The sequence below is a fragment of the Conger conger genome, chromosome 10 (genome assembly GCF_963514075.1).
Source record: "Conger conger chromosome 10, fConCon1.1, whole genome shotgun sequence".
In the NCBI taxonomy this organism is placed as follows: Eukaryota; Metazoa; Chordata; class Actinopteri; order Anguilliformes; family Congridae; genus Conger; species Conger conger.
This window is the reverse complement of record NC_083769.1, coordinates 3,772,883-3,787,898: the sequence shown is the minus strand read 5'-3', so window position 1 is coordinate 3,787,898 and position 15,016 is coordinate 3,772,883. Positions and strand designations below refer to the sequence as shown.

Sequence of the window (15,016 nt, the reverse complement as noted above, 5' to 3'; positions counted from 1 at the left end):
GTGGTTGATTTTGAGGTATGCTTTGGATCATTGTCTTGCTGGAATACCCAACCTCTCTTCAGCTTCAATGTCTGGACTAGCCTTTGAACTCAAGAATTTCTTTATATTTGGTGGAATCCATTCTTCCCTCCACTCACACAATATTTCCTGTGCCCCCAGCTGCCACACTACCCCAAAACATACTGGATCCCCCTATATGCTTCACAGTTTGCAAGGTGTTCTTCTCTACAAAGGTGTCCCCTTTCCTATCCAAACATATTTATATACATGTTGTGTAAAGTATGTTGTATTGCCCTGTGAGCAGCTAGACCTGTATTTGCTCCTCTTTTTTGCAGCTCTCTTGCAGTGATGTGTGGGTTCTTCTGAGCATTTCTCACCAGGTCTCGGGCCATTCTGTTTGAAATCTCTCTTGGTCTTCCAGACCTGACCTTGACTTTTAGCTGTTCCATTTATCTTCCAATTTCTAATAATGTTTCTGACAGTGGAAATACAGTTGTGTTCAAATAAATAGCAGTGCGTTAAAAAGTGAATAAAGTGCAAATATTTTTCTCTTCAAACTCTTCAAACTGTATAAACTGAAGAACTTTTTCAAGATTTAACTTCACTTTAAATTACTGAACTAATATTTAGTTGCATAAGCATTGTTTTTGATAACTAACTCCTGCGCATCTGCGTTGCATCGAATCAACCAACTTCTGGCACCTAGAAACAGGTATTTCAGCCCAGGATGAACAAACTACATTCCACAGTTCCTGTGAATTTTTGGGTTTTGCTTCAGAAAGTTTTCAATGGGGATGAGGTCGGCGGATTGACCTGGCCACTCCATTACCTCAATCCTTTTTGTCTGGAACCAAGATGTTGCTCGCTTACTCGTGTGTTTTGGGTCGTTGTGTTGTTGAAACACTAACTTTCAGCATAACATAACCGGCAACATAACCTCTTCAAGTATTTTGATGTATTCAAACTGATCCATGATCCCTGGCATGCGAACCCAACACCGTTCCTCCGAACAATGTTTGGAACAGCCCATCTTACTTAGCAATTCAGAAGGATATATATTTTATAAGAATGTGTGAAACATTTGCTTCCCTTCTTCCTTAATAAAGGACAATTAATGACACCAGAATGAATGAATTCTCTAATTAAACTCCACACTGCTATTATTTTGAACACGCCCCCTTCAATGAATGAGTCGATTACTCCGAACAAGCAGCGTGCATGTCATGACAGTTGGGTCTGTTGTTTTTCTATTACACTACTACATCTACAAGTATTTGCCATGCAGAAATATCACTACTACTAATAACAGTGGTTCATCAGGTTACTGATGTTGTACTGATATTTTCTTGAACACAACTGTAGGTAGTTTGATGCATTGAGAGATTTTTTTGTAGCCTTCTCCTTCTTGGTGGAAATGAATCATCTTCATTCTGAGATCCTTGAACAACTGTTTAGAGGAACCCATGGTTGTTAACACCAGACAGAACAGCCGCTGCAGTCGGATATTTTAGAAGGCATGGAGTTACTTCAGAATAAAAAGATCAGCCCAACATTATACTCACCTGACTCACTGAAGCCCTAACGAGTAATCACCTGGGTCTGGGCCTTAGTAATCATCTTTTTTTTAAAAGCATGAAAACATAGCATTGAGACTGGTGTCTCTGACAGCTGTTCCATCGTGGAAGGCTGCAGGCAGCACTGAAAACAGGATATCGGTCAAAATTACAGTAAGCATTGAACTGCAAGTGGCCACTAGAGGGACATCTTGTCTTTCAAGACAACCATGAAAGTTGTAAATTCAATAAATTATTATGAAATATAATAAAACTGAATTTAGTTTAATTATGGATTATATAGAAAAAATAATTTCATAAATTCAACACTGAATTGAATATATATCACCTTTTGTCGTATCGCTTTGAAATGTCAATGAAGCTATTTTAATTTGATGCCGTGCAATTGCAAATATGTTGTGGTGGGACCTTAAATTAGCTGTGCATTAACAATGCCCTCAAACATCAATGGGCTGAAGCAGTTTTGTAAGGTGGAATGGGCTAGAATTTCTCCAAAGCAATGTAAGAGACTGATAGCTACATTCATACAGGTAGACCTGTTAGAGGCGTGTAAGTACAAAGTGAGGTGTTTTGATCGTAATGGTGCATCATTAGATGAACACCTTAGAAAGGCTGGAAATTACACCCTCTTATTGACATGTGTTAATCCTGCTGTATCAACCACTCAAGGGAACATGATGGCCTGTGGGGTTTAGTCCTTTCAAGGATTGCCTTCCAGCGAAGTTTCAGATTCTGCAGCAAAACATCGGTTGTAACTAGAAAATAAGTTCTGTCATTATCAACACGTCATGATAATCTGTCAACCACTCAATGGACCATGCTGGCCAACATGCCTGTCAATAATAACCTTCTCGTGACAACATGCCTGTCAATAATCAGAATCAGAATCAGAATCAGAATCAGAATCTCTTTATTCACCATGTAGTTTTACATACAAGGAATTTGCTGTGGTTTGTGGGTGCATGCACACAACATAAAGAATGATACCAAAAAAAATAGGAACATAGATATATAATAAGGTGGAATGTGATCTCGGTAAAAATAAGTAAATATATACAATACAACATAATGCTGAAGCGGGGTATATAAAGTATTGTTAAAGTGCAAAATATAAAATATATAAAATATAAAATATTAAATTTATGAAGTTTATGGGGGAGGGATAAAAGTCTGTGACAATGGGGACCCTTGGGCCTTGTTGATGAGGCCAGCTGCCGATGGGTAGAAGCTGTGTCTGTGGCGAGAGGTTTTGGTCCTGATGGACCGCAGCCTCCTGCCAGAGGGGAGTGTTTCCAATAGTCTGTGTCCGGGGTGAGAGGGGTCGGCCACAATCCTTCCTGCAGGCCTCAGGGTTCTGGAGGTGTACAGGTCCTGAAGAGATGGCAGATTGCAGCCAATCACCTTCTCTGCAGAGCAGATGATACGCTGCAGTCTGCCCTTGTCCTTGGCAGTGGCAGCAGCATACCAGATGGTGATGGAGGAGGTGAGGATGGACTCAATAATGGCGGTGTAGAAGTGCACCATCATTGTCTTTGGCAGGTTGAACTTCTTCAACTGCCGCAGGAAGAACATCCTCTGCTGGGCTTTTTTGATGAGGGAGCTGATGGTCAGCTCCCACTTGAGGTCCTGGGAGATGATGGTTCCCAGAAAGCGGCAGGACTCCACAATGTTGACAGGGGAGTCTCTCAAGGTGATGGGGTCGGGTGGGGGTGGGTTCTTTCTGAAATCTACGACTATCTCCACTGTCTTCACAGCGTTGAGCTCCAAGTTGTTCTGACTGCACCAGGTCACCAGATGGTCAATCTCCCACCTGTAGGCGGACTCATCCCCACCAGAGATGAGTCCAATCAGGGTGGTGTCGAGGGGAGAAGACGACAGCCTTCACGCAGCCTCTCCTGTGAATAGTGAGAAATGGTGCGAGACCAACTCATGAAACTAATGTCGCCAAAGAATCGTCGAGCTGGCGGACCAAGGTACAAGCCGAGGTCAAGACCAAGGCAGAGAACGTCCTCGCCAGGACAGGCGGACACCCCCACCGTCGAAAACCAAGGTCTGTCGGTGCTCCAACTCAACGTCGAGGGCCTTACCATCGCCAAACTCGAAGTCATCAGGCATCTTGCCGATTCCAACAAAGTGGCAGCTATTCTCCTGCAAGAGACACACTGGGTTTCTGACGACAACCTCAAACTGCCTGGGTTCTTCCTCACCGGATCCATCCACAGCAAGAAGCATGGAATGGCAACCAGCCACCAGTCAATCTCCACCCGGCTGCAACATTGAGTGGCTGGTCACCAAAATCCAAGAAACATCTGTTGTGAATGTATACAAGCCCCCACCAACTGTGCTGACTGTATCATCACTACCATCTGTGACTCCTCCCGCCATCTATGCAGGTGACTTCAATTGCCAACATACAGATTGTGGTTACAACCACACATCACAGGATGGTGAAGCGCTGAGTGAGTGGGCTTCTAACGCTGAGGCACTGCTGCTCTTCGACCCAAAGGAGCCCCCAAGCTTCTTTTCTGCACGCTGGAACTCTCACACCAACCCAGACCTGGCCTTTGCCGTATGCCGCAGTAACGACCTGAAACCGGAGAGACGTGTCTTGGACAGGTTCCCTCGTTCACACCACCGGTCATCCATCATCAAAGTACCATCACTGGTACAGCCGGTATCTGGCAAACCGGTCAGGAGATGGAACTTCAGGAAGGCAAACTGGCGGCAGTTTATGGCGGAAACGGAAAGAAGAACTGCTGGTCTCCTGGACCCAGAAGCAGCTGATGTGGATGCTGCATACGCCGCCTACTGTGAAGTCCTCCTCAGGGCAGCAAACACAACATCCCACGTGGCTACAATAAGAACTACATCCCGGGCTGGGATGAGGAGTGCAGCTGCCTGCTGCGCCAACACCAGCAGGCAAGCTCCAGGGAAGAAATGGACGCAACAGCAACAACCCTATTGCAGAAGCTGGACGACACCCGAAGGGCCAGGTGGACTGAAGTAGTGGAAGCTATCGACTTCACCCACTCTAGCCGGAAGGCGTGGCAGACCATCAACCTGCTCTCAGGGAGAAAAACAACCCCCCGCAGGTGTCCAGTGACAGCAGATGCCATTGCTTCCCAGCTCCTGAAAAATGGTCGCTTCCCTGATGCTGACAGAAACGTCACACGATTGACCTCGTGTGAGGTATCGTCTCTCTCCAAGGCAGCCAGCGTCGATGCTAACCTCTCAGGAGACTTCACAGTAGCCGAACTAAGTGCAGCAATCAACAAACTGAAGCCGGGCAAGTCATCAGGTCGAGACAATATCCACCCAGAGTTTGTCATACACCAAAGTGAAAGAACATCTTACTGGCTATGCTCGTTCTTCTCATCATGCTTCCGGAGGTCCAAGCTCCCAAAGACCTGGCGCCGTGCTTCCGTCATAGCCTTGCCAAAGCCGAACAAACCCGCCGAAGACCCGAAGTCCTACAGGCCCATCTCTCTGCTCTGTGTCCCATATAAGATCCTGGAGAGGCTGATTCACAGCCGCATCGAGCCAGTGGTGGACCCACAACTCCCACCGGAACAAGCCGGCTTCCGCCGAGGCAGGTCAACAGTGGATCAGGTAACGCTACTCACTCAGGACATCGAGGACAGCTTTCAGGATAACGAAAAAGCTGGAGTAGTATTCCTGGACCTGACAGCCGCCTATGACACCGTGTGGCACCGTGGACTACATCTGAAACTGTTGAGGACAATCCCGGACCGGCACATGGTGAGGTTCATTATGGAGATGCTATCGAACCGTAGCTTCATCCTACAGACCAGCGATGGCCAGACCAGCAGGCTCAGAAAGTTGAAGAACGGTGTCCCGCAAGGCTCCGTCCTCTCACCAATGTTGTTCAACATATACATTCACGACCTGCCAGATACAACATCTACCAAGTATGGCTATGTGGACGACTTGGCCATCATGCTTCGCTGCCCAACATGGAAGGCGATGGAAGATGGCCTCAACCGAGACATGGGCATCCTGGCAGACTACCTCCAGAAGTGGCACCTTCAGCTCAGCATGGGCAAGACAGTGTCTGCAGCTTACCACCTTAACAATCGGGAAGCAAGAAGGGAACTGGACGTGCATGTTGGCAACAACCGCCTGGAGTTCCAGCAAGCCCCCAAGTACCTCGGCGTATGCTTGGACCGGACACTGTCCTACAAGCAACACCTGGATGAAGTGAAGGCCAAGACAACAGCAAGGGTCTCGCTCATCCGCCGCCTGGCGGGTTCGACTTGGGGAGCTCCCCCCAGACCCTACGCATATCCACGCAAGCCCTGGTCTTACCCGTAGCAGAATACTGTGCCCCAGCCTGGAGCAGAAGTCCACATGTGAACAAGGTAGATACGGTCATCAACAGCGCCCTCCGTAAAGTTACTGGTTGTCTGAAACCCACCCCTGTGTCCTACCTGCCAGTCCTAGCTGGAATCGCCCCAGCCAGTCTCCGACGGGATGCGGCTACCCTCGCCCTGGCAAGAAAAGCCCAGAAGCACGACTGGCACATCCTACACAAAGCCACAACAACACCGGCACCACCATGCAGGCTTAAGTCTCGCCATCCCTACAACAAGGCAGCACAGGAGATGCTACAGTCTATCCCTGAGGACTTGTCCAGAGACGCCTGGCTGGCAGCATCCTGGAAACAGACGTGGGAGACGGCTGGGCCCTCCCGCATGCAACGATACATCCGGGACCCAGGAGGCGGTGTAAAAGGAGAAGACATGCCACGCCATCTATGGACCTCACTGAACCGTCTGCGCTCTGGCGTCGGACGCTTCAAGTCATCTCTGAAGAAGTGGGGCCTATCGGACAGTGCGGCATGTGAGTGTGGCGAGCCTGAACAGACTGCCGAGCACATAATCACCGGCTGCCCCCTATACAGCCCACCCTCAGAAGCTGGCTTTTTCGACTTAGGACCGGAGACGAGGGCGTGGCTGCATGACACTGAGTTGGCCATCTGACGATATACGAAAGAAGAAAGAAGAAGGGTGGTGTCATCTGCAAACTTCAGGAGCTTGACAGATTGGTGACTGGAAGTGCAGCTGTTGGTGTACAGGGAGAAGAGCAGAGGGGAAAGAACGCAGCCTTGGGGGGAACCAGTGCTGATGGTCCGGGAGTCAGAGACATGTTTTCCCAGCTTCACGTGCTGCCTCCTGTCAGACAGGAAGTCTGTGATCCACCTGCAGGTTGAATCAGGCACGTTCAGCTGGGAGAGCTTGTCTTGTAGCATAGTTGGCATTATTGTATTAAAGGCAGAGCTGAAATCCAAACAGGATCAAAAAACAAACAGGATCCTGGTGTAGGTTCCTGTGGAGTCCAGGTTCTGTAGGATGAAGTGTAGAGCCATGTTTACGGCATCATCTACAGACCTGTTGGCTCTGTAGGCAAACTGCAGGGGGTCTAGGAGGGGGTCTGTGATGGATTTGAGGTGGGACAGCACAAGGCGCTCAAAGGACTTCATCACCACAGAGGTCAGGGCGACGGGTCTGTAATCATTCAGTCCTATGATCCTTGGCTTTTTGGGGACAGGGATGATGGTGGAGGCCTTGAAGCAATCTGGTACATGGCAAGTCTCCAGTGAGGTGTTAAAAATGTCTGTGAACACCAGAGACAGCTGATCAGCACAGTGCTTCAGGGTGGATGGAGAGACAGAGTCTGGTCTTCAACCTTCCCAAATACTCACACGTCAGCCCCCTGCTTACTTCCCTCCACTGGCTGCCTGTCATGGCTCGCATCAAATTCAAAACATTGGTGCTAGCCTTCCAAGCAGTTAAGGGGTCTTCCCCAGCTTATCTGCAAAAAATCATCAGACCCTACACCCCTGCCAGACCTCTTCGTTCAGCCTCCACAGGCCGCTTGGCACCTCCCCCTCTCAGAACCTCCACCTCACGCTCACGACTACTGTCTGTTCTGGCCCCACGGTGGTGGAACGAACTCCCCGTTGAGGTCAGAACTATAGAATCTCTCCCCACCTTCAAGCGTAAGCTGAAGACACACCTCTTCAAGCAGCACCTCTCCCCATCCCTCCCTACCTCCCTGTGAACCTTAATTGTTGTCTCTGTGACTTGCTTTGTGTATCGGTATTTTTAGTTGGCTAGGTAAGCAGTGTTTGGATAGTTAACTTTGGTCACTTTTGCTCTGTTTGTTTGCTTGTTCGTTCAAAAAAAAAAAAAAATGGCCCTTGTCCTTATCTTTGTTGTACAGGTAGCAGTTGAAATTGTACTTCCCTCTAGGGTCTTTCAGCGAACTTATCCCTGGTTATGGGTATGCACTTTGTTGTACGTCGCTCTGGATAAGAGCGTCTGCCAAATGCCAATAATGTAATGTAATGTAATGTAATGAGTCTGGCCCGACTGCTTTGCGGGGGTTCTGCCTCTTGAAGATCCTATTGACATCTCTTTCCAGTAAGGACAGAGGTGTCTCTGAGGTGAGTAGCTGTGGAGTGGCCCAGGCTCCTGCTGTGATGGAGGAGGTGTTGGAGGGGGGGGGGCTGGAGCTGGTGGCTTTTGTCATGGGGATGGTGTCAGGACTGTCCCATTGACCTTCAAAGCGACAGTAGAACTCATTCAGGTCGTTGGCCAGGTGTGAATTGTTCATGGAGTGGGGGGTTTTTGTTTTGTAATTAGTGATCTGTCTGAACCCTTTCCAGACAGAACGCATCTTCCTTCTCTGACCTTAACTTTCTGAGTTTTGCTGTGAACCAAGGTTTGTCGTTGTTGTAACCCACCCTGGTGCGTGATGGTACACAGCTGTCCTCACAGAAGCTGATGTAGGAAGTCATCGCCTCTATGTACTCATCCAGATTGTTGGTAGCAGTCCTGAAAACATCCCAGTCAGTGCAGTCCAAACATGCCTGAAGATCCTTCACAGCTTCACTGGTCCACTTCTTTGATGTCCTCACAATAGGTTTAGAGAGCTTTAATGTCTGCCTGTATGCAGGAATCAGGTGGAACATGACATGGTCAGAGTCCCAGTGCAGCACGGAGGACGGCATGATAAGCACTGCTTGCTGTGGTGTAACAGTGATCCAGAATGTTCTTCTCTCTGGTCAGACATTTAATAAACTGTCTGTATTTGGGGAGTTCATGGCTGAGGTTTCCTTTGTTAAAGTCGCTGAGGACAATAACTAAAGAGTCCGGGCTTGTCCGCTCCACACACAGTATCTGATCGGCGAGCATGCGCTGTGCCTCCTGCACGTTAGCCTGCGGTGGATTGTAAACACCGACCAGTAGGAATGAAACAACCTCATGGGGGGAGTAGAAGGGTTTGCAGTTTATGAAAAAAGATTCCAGATCAGGAGAACAGTGTTGTAGGATCACTGTGACGTCGTTACGCCAGCCACTGCAAAAGCGCAAACCTCCGCCTTTCGTTTTGCCGGAAAGCTCAGTGTCACGATCCGCTCTGAAGAGTTGGAAGCCTGCCAGCTGCAGTGCAGAATCCGGTATCGATCCACAGAGCCACGTCTCCGTGGAACACAAAGCAGAAGATGAAGAAAAGTCTCAGTTTTTACCCAACAGTAGCTGAAGTTCATCCAGTTTGTTTCCCAGTGAACGCACGTTAGAGAGAAATATTCCAGTGACCTTCTAGTGACACATGCCTGTCAATAATGACCTTCTAGTGACAACATGCCTGTCAATAATGACCTTCTTGTGAAAAATGTTGTCCCCATGGCCGTGTCAGGACTTTCATCCTGCCGTGACCCGGATTCGAACCGGGGTTGCTGCGGCCACAACGCAGAGTACTAACCACTATACGATCACGGCGAGCTACTGGGGACCTGTATGTGGCCCTAGTCCATACAGTGGCTGTCCCAAAGTGGTGTACAGAAGGAAGCAATGCCAACTGTCAAGAGCAGAGTAATTAATGACTCCTTCAGCTCTCATGCACATTTCCTTTTCTCTCATGCAAATATATACGTGCAATCTCAAATTTACCCAGCTCCCACACAGGGCCTACTGTTAGGCCTACTGCTCCCCAACATTCTCATTGGTTGGAGAAGAACAGACCTGCTGGCTCAGTAAGTCATTTCTTCTGTACAACACAGAATTAAGGGAATCCCCTTGAATAATTAAAGGAAACTACATGGTCATTTTACAGCCTTTAGTTATACATGTTTCCGCTTTGTTTCTGACAAACCATGTCAAAGCCTCCTTACTACTACCAAGCATTGAGCTGGTACGACACAATATAAAATGAGATTCAGTTGGTCTTGGCCACATGCTATCTTTCTTTTCTTGGCAACCTGCTCCTGTTACTGAAATGTGAGCAGGTTTCCTTGCCTGTGTCAGTGTGGTACTGAGAGCCCAGAGTAGATTTATATTCATAATGCAATTTTGAGTCATTATTATGATACACTGGCAACCTGTGTCTGTGTTCACTGCCCAACACCTTGCTTATCTACTTGTTATTCTAAAAACTGCTTGGGCCTCTTCTGGGTGAGGGCCTTTTTTATTTTTGTGCTGTATCTGAAAATCATGTGTCCAATTCACTGAACTGATATGTTCTAGGATCCAATAGATCCTTGGTGACTAATCAAGTGTCTGGCCAGTTTTCAGTAACATTAATTTGCTGCTGTGCTATAAGCTTAGTTCAGTTTTGCATGTCAGCTGGCTGGCCGTAATAGCTGGGTCCCACTGCACAGTACTAACGTTACTGCTTATATTTCTGGGAGATTCTACCAGCATACAGTCCCCTCCAAAAGTATTGGAACTGCAAGGTTTTTGCTATACACTATAGACAATGAATTTGAGGTCAAAAGATGACAGATCCGAATTTCAGCTTTTATTTCCTGGTATTTTTATCTAAATTTGTTAAACAACGTGGAGCACCTTTTGTATTAGACCACCATATTTGTAAGTGAGTAAAATACTGGAACATGTGACTGACTGGTGTTTCTTGTTACCCAGATGTGTCCTGTTAGATTGATTGGTTAAATAATAAATAGCTCTGAATGTCTACTTTTGGTTTTAGCCATGGGTTTTGCCTGTGAAGACTATATTTGTGTTAGAAAAGATAAACCAACATGAAGCCCAGAGAGCTGTCTTTGGGAGAAGAGCAGGCAATTTTGACACTTAGAAAAGAGGGGAAATCAACCAGAGCCATTGTACAAGCATTGGGGATACCTTGTACAACAATTTGGAATGTCCTGAAAAATAAATAAACCACTGGCATACTGAGCAATAGACATCAAACAGGTCGACCAAGGAGAACAACTGCAGTTGATGACAGAAGCATTGTGAGAGCTGTGAAGAAAACCCCAAAAATATCAGTCAGTGACATCACAAACAATCTCCACAGGTGAAGGGATCTCAATCAACTGTTTGAAGAAGACTCCTAGCCGGTCTCCCAGCGTGTGCCATCAAGCCCCTCCAGCTGGTCCACAATGCTGCAGCCCGCCTGATCACCAGTCAGCCCAGGTCGGCTCATGTCACCCCGCTTCTCATTGGCCTCCACTGGCTTCCTATTGCCGCACGCATCCGTTTCAAGGCCCTAGTGTTGGCATTTCAGGCTGCTAAGGGGACTGCCCCACCTTACATACAATCCCTGATCACTCCCTACTCCCCAGCTAGACCACTACGGTCTGCCAGCTCTGGTCGCCTTACGGTTCCCTCTCTACGTGCACCTGGCGGTCGAGCTGCACGTTCACGCCTGTTCTCCGTTCTGGTTCCTCAGTGGTGGAATGACTTGCCTACCACTGTCAGAACAGCAGAATCCCTCCCCCTATTTCGACGCAGACTCAAAACCCACCTTTTCAAACTCTACCTTAGTCCTCCCTCCTGATTTCCCCTGCCCCTCCTTTCTGATATCCCTATCCTTGTCTAACCCCCCCCCAAAAAAAAAAAAAAAACAGCATTTCATGTGTATTTTGCTAGTTTCTGGATGTGATGCTTTGACTTATGGTAGAACCTATGCACTTGTAAGTCGCTTTGGATTAAAAGCGTCTGCCAAATCACTAAAATGTAAATGTAAATGTAGAGAGCAGCAATATAGAGGCTATATTACAAGATGCAAACCACTCATCAGTAGTAAGAATCGGAAGGTGAGATTACAGTTTGCAAAGATGTAGAGAGATGAGCCATAAAAATTCTGGAACAAAGTTTTATGGACTGATGCAAAGGCCAAAGTGTGAAGAAAGAAGGGATCTGTTCATGATCTAAAACATACAAGCTCATATGTGAAGCACGGTGGAGGAAGTGTCATGACTTGGGCTTGAATAGCTGCTTCTGGAGTGGGCTCACTAATCTTTATTGATGATGTCAACTCATGATGGCAGCAGGATGAATTCAGAAGTCTACAAAAACATTCTGTCTGCCAACATCCAAACTAATTGTGAGGAACTTCAACATGCAGCAAGACAATGACCCAAAACACACACTGCCAACACAACAAAGAACTTAATTCGGGAGAAAAAGTGGAAGGTTTTGGATTCGCCAAGTCAATCACCAGACCTTAACCCAATTGAACATGCATTTCACCTCCTGAAGAGGAGATTGAAGTGAACCCCCCCAAAAACAAACAATGACTGAAAGAGGCTGCAGTAAAAGCCTGAAAAAGCATCACAAAAGAAAAATGCAACAGTTTGGTGATGTCAATGTGTCACAGACTTGATGCCGCAATTGCAAGGGATATGCTACCAAATATTAAGTGTTATTTAGTTTAATTTACTCAATAGTCTCTGTTGCAGGATTTTTGTTTTCCTAAAAAACTGAACATGATGCCAAAGGTGCTATGTTGTAAGTAGTTTCACACATCTAGGTGTAAATAGCAGGAAATAAAAGCTGAAATTCTGAACTTGTCTTGTGTTCCATCTTTTTATCTGAAACCCAAATGTAACAAAGGAATAGCTCCTCAGGTACTATTGCCACAGTTACAGATTCTGCAGCAAAAAGTTGGTCCTTATCAACAAGTGTCATGATAATCCGAACATGTCAACCACTCAGGGGAACATCCTGGCCAACATCCTGTTTAGTCCTTTCCTGTGAGTGGTAACACAAAATATCCTCCCCTTGGCCGTGTCAGGACTTCCATCCTGCCGTGACCCGGATTCGAACCGGGGTTGCTGCGGCCACAACGCAGAGTACTAACCACTATACGATCACGGCGAGCTACTGGGGGGGGGCTGCTTGTTGGCATAGTCTTTCCAGCACCTGTACAAAAATAGGCAAAGTAAGCAATTCACATGTTTGAAGTGATGAAAGCAAAGTTTATTTTGTTAAAATTATTGTTAGTGTTTCTGTAATAGTGATTGTGCTGGTTTAGGCATTAAATAATTAACTGAGTCAAACCGGTTTTCAGTTGCTCAATTCAGTTGCAACAACCTTGTCCCACCTTGCTGGATTACAGGGAGTACTGTAGCAAGGCAAGCTATTTGGGATGGGTTGTGCTGTGCTATTTTGGTTTGGTATGGTTGTCTTTGCTTAACCGTCTTAATGTTAGTTTTACCAATTTACGCGGTGCATGAAGAGAGACAGATTGGCCTATATGTGAACCATGTGCACATGCTTACCTCAAATACCTGAGTAATGGTGCAAAATACTCCTTTCAAATATATTTTTACAGGACTAAGAATGAATTAACTGAGCACAAGTGTTTTTTTTGTTTCATGTGTTGACCTAACCTAATCAGCTACGCTACATGATGAAGGTGTAATCTCGAGAAAGCTATTTCTGTAATCTTGAGATAACTAGATTAAAAAAGAGCAACCACAGCTGCCCCCTGTTTCCGTAGTCATGTGTTTTTTTTCACATGAGGTTTGATTAAATGACTGCGAGGACTTCCTCAGGATTAGATAAGGGTTGCTTGCAGTACTGTGCAAAAGTCTTAGGCACCCCAGATTATATATATATATATATATATATATATATATGTAAAAACATTTTTTGTATTAGCCTGTCAGTAGGCAATACCAAATGTGATATTTCCAAACTTCCAATGTTGAAGATCAAAATATTCATCTTTTTATGGTAAAATATTCTAAATTGTATTATTTTGAAAGCATCTTTGCTTTACATGTTTGTGCTATTATTCACATTGAAAGAACTCTCAGCAATGTTACAATTATGACTCCCACAGCTGGTCCAAATCTGAATCACTGTTTTAAAATGTAATTAAACTAAATCTAAAATCAAATGGTTGACTTGGCCTGCATTAATTGGCAAACATACAGGCTACCGATTTACATTTTAAATTAACGTCTGAGGTATACAGTTTCTTTAGTTTGTACCCTCTGATACAGTTGCAGAGAGATCTGAGGCAGTGGGTGTCAAAAGCGTTTTTTCAACTTTCATCAGAATTTAAAATTATACTGTGCATTACATTTTATTGAGCAGAATTTGATCCAGAAGGCCGGTGTGAAATTCAGGTGGTTCTTCATTCAGTTTCTTTTTCAGACTTGTTGTGATTTAACAATTAACTGCAAAAAACGAATATTTCTGAACCATATTTTGAAGGTGATGGTGTCGTTAGAGGACTGAGGCAAAATAAACAATGATGCAATAAACTGTACAGTCCCTGGGCTCACCAAAGACGATTGCTGGTGGTTGTCCACAATGGCAGATCAGTGTTAACCCTTTCCACTTTGCCCCACCTAGAGGGAAATTTCCTATTTTCGCTAGTCCTATAAAGGTGTCAATATCTCAAAAACTATTTACTGCACACACATGGTTGAAGACTTAAATTAAAGAAGAGGTTTGTACCATTCAGATATTTGAGACAGAACCAAGTTATGTCAGAGCATGTACATACAGTGTACCAAAAAGTTACACTAAAATAATCGTCTTATGTTTTTATAGTTTTGCACTGAATATCGCAATTTCTAACTTGAAGGACCAATCCATAACTACTTTGTATTTATGCACAAACTTGATGTCAACTTGTGTACAAAATATGGTAAAGATATCCACAGCCATTAAAATTCCATGTGAGTTTTCCTTACCCAGATGTCCTCTGGTGTCCCCAAATCTCTCCAAATACGAAACATCTGCATATCATCTGATGAATGATCAGAAAAGCTTATTTTTCTATGAAAACCAATTTTTTCCTTCACGTGTGTTTTATTCACATATATGAGAGTTTTTATGCCCAAAGTCAAATGAGCGCTGCAAAAGGTATTACTCAACCTAAAGCTTTCTAACAAATCTGCATCGCTTTAAAACTGAAACTTTATTTCAAAATTAGGTTAACCAGAGCACTGTTATCCCTTTTAGGCAGTACAATTACAGGTTCACATCTATAGCAAGTATAAATCCTACAGACGCATGTCTGTATATTCCTTCTGCTGTGTGAATGCAGCGATATTCCTTAACTGTCCTTCACCTTAATATGACACTTTATGCCTTGTTGAAATAAACTTCAACATTAGTCAGAAAACAGTCATGGCTTCATAACCAGGTGGGATATTTGGT

At 45.3% G+C, this 15,016-nt stretch overlaps 2 non-coding genes across 2 annotated transcripts; both read right to left on the bottom strand.

Moving 5' to 3' along the window:
- Positions 1 to 9,304: 9,304 nt before the first annotated feature.
- On the bottom strand, positions 9,305 to 9,376 carry trnah-gug (transfer RNA histidin (anticodon GUG)). Its single transcript has one exon. It is a non-coding gene; the product is annotated as a tRNA-His (tRNA).
- Positions 9,377 to 12,643: 3,267 nt separating this feature from the next.
- On the bottom strand, positions 12,644 to 12,715 carry trnah-gug (transfer RNA histidin (anticodon GUG)). Its single transcript has one exon. It is a non-coding gene; the product is annotated as a tRNA-His (tRNA).
- Positions 12,716 to 15,016: the final 2,301 nt, after the last annotated feature.